This window comes from Thunnus albacares, chromosome 17 (assembly GCF_914725855.1).
Source record: "Thunnus albacares chromosome 17, fThuAlb1.1, whole genome shotgun sequence".
Taxonomy (NCBI): Eukaryota; Metazoa; Chordata; class Actinopteri; order Scombriformes; family Scombridae; genus Thunnus; species Thunnus albacares.
Window position 1 is genome coordinate 12,600,223 of NC_058122.1, and position 6,197 is coordinate 12,606,419.

The following is a 6,197-nucleotide window of genomic DNA, read 5'->3' on the forward strand; positions in this document are numbered from 1 at the left end:
GAATAAAAAGAGAAAAAAATGTTACGATTTCAAATGTTCTGGCTATTGTTGTCTAACCTCTATGATACACACAGTGATGTCATGTGTAATAAGATCCCCATAAAGGAACCCCCCACCCCACCCACATTTTTTTTCATTTAATTGAAAATAAGAATAATTTTCCTTTTTTATTTCGGAACAAAGCTCTCGGAGTTGTGTTTTAATAAGAATTCTCAGGCACTGATGATTTTATCCTCATAGACAGAGGGGGCTGCTCACTGTACCTGAAATGGTTATCCTGCTAACATTTCCTGTAGACCAAATCCACTGGACTAAGTATGCTGGTTAATGGATAAATGATCACAATAGTGTTTTTTGTAGTTTCATGTCATAGCTACATACTTTTAAATTGTAATCTGACAAATGAAGCCCTTTTTGTGTTAGGCTCCATGGAGGCACTCTGTAATTCAAAACTATTCTATTCATTCTACCTACATGCCAGCGTGCTTTTATATTTTAAATTTCACCCTTCACAGTTTTCTCAAAATCATTCCGTCAATGAATGCTGAGGTAAACATTACAGTGACTTGCATAAATGACAAAAAAAAAAAAAAAATCTAATGGATTACCAAGAATATTCCTTCACTCATATATACAAGCAATAGTGAGGGATCTCTATGTATTATACAAATGTAAGTAAATGTTTATTGGCTTAATTTAGCAGTCTGTAATGATTTAATACCGCAAACGATAATGCGAATGCTAATACTAGCTTGCTAACTAGCTAACAGCTGCACATTTTGTGTGTGTATTGTATATGTGTGATAAATTGTAGTTTTCACTCATATAGAGGATTCTAGTATTTGATGTCTGGTCAGAGGCTTGGTAAGTTGTAAATATTTGCAAAATGCGGAAGCTAGCATTAGCTCCGCAGATAGCCAGTGAGAGCCAGTGTCAGCTATGGACACGGTGTATCGGCAGTATATTTCAAATTTTGTGTTTCTGTTTTGATTTGATGTCTATATATATTCTGGTCTCACTAGGGATGGATGAAGACACGAGGTCCCTGATCTTGTGGTGGGTTGCCAACGCCTCCCTGTTCACGGGGAGGCGTAACGCAGCAGTGAATGGATACGAGTAATACATTATACACTGTATGAAACCTTTCCTACATTGTGAAATTGTGTTTCAATCAGGGCGTTCATTGCGAAAAAAGGATAAATATAAGGTTGGTTGGCTGTCTTCTCACTATTTCACACGTCACTATCCAAGTGAGATAATCAGGATGCGAAAAGTTGTCAATTATTCTTTGAGTTGATGAAGAGGTAACTTTAAAATATGTCAGTGCATTCATCTTACTCCAGCTATGTGTAGACTTTCATATTTAATTTTTAAAATTTCATATTCAATTAAATTTTATTTATTTAGCGCCAAATCATAACAAAAGTCATCTCAGGGCACTTTTCACATAGAGCAGGTCTAGACCGTACTCTTTAATTTAGAGAGACCCAACGATTCCCCTATGAGCAAGCACTTAGTCTAGCATTTACTCTATATTATTATTTTAGTTTTTGCTGGTGCAAGTAGTTAATAACCCCAGAAAATGTAATACCCGTGTTTCCCTGTTATGCATTCAACAGCAGTGGTGGACCACCAATACTGTTGAAATTTCACATCATTATTCATGATGTTTGGTGCACACTCAGTATACAGTGCTCATAACACAAATCAACAGAGGATGATTTTATATCACTTAGCCTACATTTTACATTTTTGTCATACATTTTATCCTACTTACTATTTCTATAAAACACAACAGCACTGCTGTTGAACAAAAAACATAGGGGAAACGCTAAATACTGTAAGGAATGTGCAAGGAATGACATTTTAAATGTTTGCTTTAAAACCGTAGTGTTTTTCTGTTTTTTTGCTGTCCTTCCTCCATAGGATCTGAAGTGTCCCAAAACTGGGGTCAGCACAGAGGGGGATGAGACCACTGCCGCATCTTGGAAGTGGTACACTTTGATGGATGAGGCAAATGGGGGCAGGCCGTCAGTAACACTGCCTGTCCTCATTGCCTCATCCTCCCAGGATGCGGTGGTGGTTGAACCACAACTGTGGTGACCCCAGAACAGGACATCTCGACAACATCCACCCCAAAAAGGTGGCGGGTGGATGTTGTGGAGGCATTGAAGGAGCTTCAGGAGAAGGAGGAGATATATGAGATGGAGATGAGAGAGATGGAGGCGAAGAGAGAGGAGGCCAGAGCCAGAGAGGCAGCGGACAGGGAGGAAAGGAGAAGGCGTGAAGATCTAGAAAGGGAGGAGAGGAGACACAGAGAGGCTGTGGAGAGGGGGGAGTGTTTTTTTAAAGAGATAAGGGAGAGGGAGGAGAGGAGAGACAGAGAGATGGCTGCTAGGGTTGGAGCGCCTCCTAGCAAAAAAATGAATTTTATGTATAAATAGTTAATTTAAAAAATGCTCTGCTCTGTCTGTTCAAGTTGTTAAAAAATAAATGTTCACCCACATGAGAAGGCAAGTGTATTTTTATATCAGATTTCAACAAGGCAATTCTAAGTGCTTAACATTAAACATTGAAAGCATTAAGACAAAGTGCAAAAGAAACACATAAAAGGACATTTAAATACAATAGTAAGAGCTACCAAGCAGCCAAACTGTAATTACAATGTCATGCGATGCTAGTAGGCCCAAAAAGACTTTTTCCCATAGACTTACATTGTGAAAGAGACGTCTGTAAATCAGTGGATAATTTTTTTGAGCATCACAACCCCCGCGAAATAACTCTTCTCACTATCAGAATTTGATCTGTTCGGTCCAATCACATGTCGATAGTCTAGAAGAGCCGCACGATTGAATTGTTTTATCCCTATTCAAGTTAGCCAGAGGACTAAACCGGAAGTAGCCAACTCGGCTAGCAAAAATCACTAGCGTGCTTGCTCTATGGGCCCAATTATCCCAGAAGATCCGGGTAATTTTATACTGAAGTCGAACTTTTTTGGCTTCATGCACCACTGAGCAACTTTCATAGGAATGAACGGGGCCCCCGTCTCTGTATCCAGTTCTCTTTATACATCCATGGGATCTACCCCTGGGTTGCAAGACTCAAGTCCGTATGGGCTCCATGAGGGAGCGCCAATGCATAAAATTAATAAATACAGAAAAACAAATCCCAGTTTATAATAGCAAAGAATGTTGAATGAAACAGTAAAAATACTTTGTAAAAAATAAAATAAAATAAAATGGGGTATAATGGTGATGGCAAGTGGAAGCATTCCAACTCTGCTACACTGCAGTTAGCAACTTGATTAAATCACTCTGAAATAAAAAGTATTCTGTCACAAAATTTAAGTTACTTGATTAAAAGACCAAATCATTCTGAAATAGCTAAAAAGAGTCTAGCCTATCTAGCAACAAACCATAAATGTAGCTAGCTAATGTATCCTAAGTTAGGCTTGTTAAAATTAGCTAGCTAGCTAACAGTAGCATGAAAAGAAAAGTTAAAGAGCAGATTGCAGGTTGGAGACCCCAGTGAATCACTGTGTAGGAAAATAATGTAGGGACTACATTTATTTATACACATTACAGCAACTTCTGGAGTTGTTTTTGTGAGAGTTTTACTTCCACATCTAAAAAGGCTAAACTGGAAGTGACATAACAGGAGGGAGCACTGTCAAGTTGAGTAAGAAAGGAATGGATCTCAGGGCTGGCTTTGACACTGAAGAGGTTGTAAATCTTTATTCATACGCATATGACTGACTACAAATGCACAATTTTGATCCTGCTAAAATGTCAAAAAGGATCAGAAACAAACAAGGATTAAGAGAAATAATGGTCATTGGCCAGAAATTCAGTTATACCATAACTTACAGCGTGAGAACCAGTGCAGCACGTAACACAGTGTTGTTTCATCTCACACTCAGACAGTACCAGCATCAGTAGTGACTGTCTGATAGCAAGATACCTACCCACAACAGACACTGATGCACAAAGATCAGCTTGTTAGGTCAGTTACATGTTGCGGTGTCTGATTTAACTCCTCACGACGTTTACAGCGCTACCGCACAGGAGAGAGAGACAGATAAAGAAAGTTGAGAGAGGTAGATAAAGAGAGATGTTTCTAATCTAAGCTTTTAATGGAACAACAGAAGACATTACAAAAGGTTTAAATGGCCTCATTGAGGTGACAATTAATAAAAGTAATCATAAGAACAACCAAGTGTTTGGATGTATTTAAACATTTGATGCACTTAAGAGCAGCTTCATGTATAACAAATAGATGCTGCATTGCTTGCTAAGGCCTGCAGGCATCAGCAGCTAATACTAACAAACCTATATAAATAAAATTATTAGTGCATTGTAATATTCTCCAACTGCATCGACTAAACTAAAGCATTTATGCATGTAATACATATGTAAACCAAGGTTTAATCCCACCAACAAAACTCAAAACACTAACTTGTAAGTTACTATCACCATCAAACTGATCAATAAGTCTGTTAACACAGTAGAAAACCACAAATCTATAAAACACTGGTATGAAATATACTACATCTATTTTTGACTATAATCACAAAACACACAAACATACTGAGTGTAAGTTTTTAAATGATGTAGCTGGATGCATCTCAAACATATGGTCAAATGAAAAAATACCAATTTACCACTTTTAAAACCACTAGAAAGCAGAGAGTGGATACCACCAAAGCTATATTATGTTATTAGTTATATTATGTATAAATATGAATTGTAGAATTAATCTGACTTGTATTAGTGTCAAACTGCTAACTGAGAACCGCAACATCATGCTGGGTTTTACACTCAGTACTGTGTTAAATTGTCAAAGCTGTGCAGGTTACAGGCCAACTGCATCGTGTTTGGTGATCTGGTGGCAGGATCTGGAAAGCGACTCTGTTGCGAGTGGAGGACAGGGCAGCATCGCTGTCTTGTAGAGTCAATGTTGACCTCGAGTAGTCCTCCTTCAAAGATTCCATCAGGGTTGATGCATATGCAGGGGGAGATAAAAATATTTAGATCACATTAAATAATACATAAATAAAAATAACAGCTACATAACAACACCGAGAATAAAAAATATAAATGTTTTACCTGAGCAAACAGAAAGTCACAAAGTTATACAACTAGATACATGGATCTTGCGTTACGTAACAACTTACTTAACGTCATGCTGTTTCAAACAGTAACTGCGTTTCTAAAACAGGATGCCAACAGTGTTAGCTAACTAACGTTAGCATTATCTGTTGTCAGCTAGTAGTTTTACAGGTTAGTTGTGCTGCCTAACGAACGATAAACACTCGTCAGACGTTACTTTTCAATTCAAGGTTTCGAGATTTGGAAGTTAAAAACATTAGAAACAAGAATTTAACAGAACAGTTCATGTCTTTGTTGAGCTGAATCTGTCCGGTCAGTGCTGAGCTGCTGCTGGAGCCAGAGCTGATGAGGCAGCTGTGTTTACCAGAGAAACCGCACTAGCTATCAGCCTTAAACAGTCCTGGCTTCAACATCCCATCCTGAACTTCATCATATTGCAAATAACATAACCCTAGCATGTCAACAGTATATGTCACATAGAAGTGGTATACGTCAGGGAACGTGAAGATGTAATATGAGATGCAGCTCAGCACTGTGTGTCAAGTTTTTCTCTTAATAAACTAATTTTGTTGCAGCAAATTTGCTGCAGCAACATCAAAAACTTTTGACATTTGGAGATTTCTGTAAAAATGGCTTTTTTACAGTGATTAGATGGTGAACACTTACGTTCTGGAAATTGCTCAGAAACCCCCTTATTGTCAATACACCTAGCAAAGCCATACATTGTCTGAATACCCTAGGTCTCTAGTTTGTGGTTGTAAAGTTTTATGAGGCTGTGATTATCCTAGAGGTCACAATAGATCATTTTATCGTGAGCTCATGTTTGAAAAAATGGTCTCACTACAATGAAATGGCTACTATGGGGACTAACATCATCACATTAATACAACTGGGCTCATTGAATCCATGAAATAAAACACGAAAATAACACATTATACTGCATGCAAACAATTGCATAGTTTTTGCCCAAAACTGCATGGGATTAGCATAAAGTGGGCATGTCTGTAAAGGGGAGACTCGTAGGTGCCCATAGAACCCGTTTTCATTCTGATATCTTGAGGTGAGAAGTCAAGAGACCCCTTTGAAAAT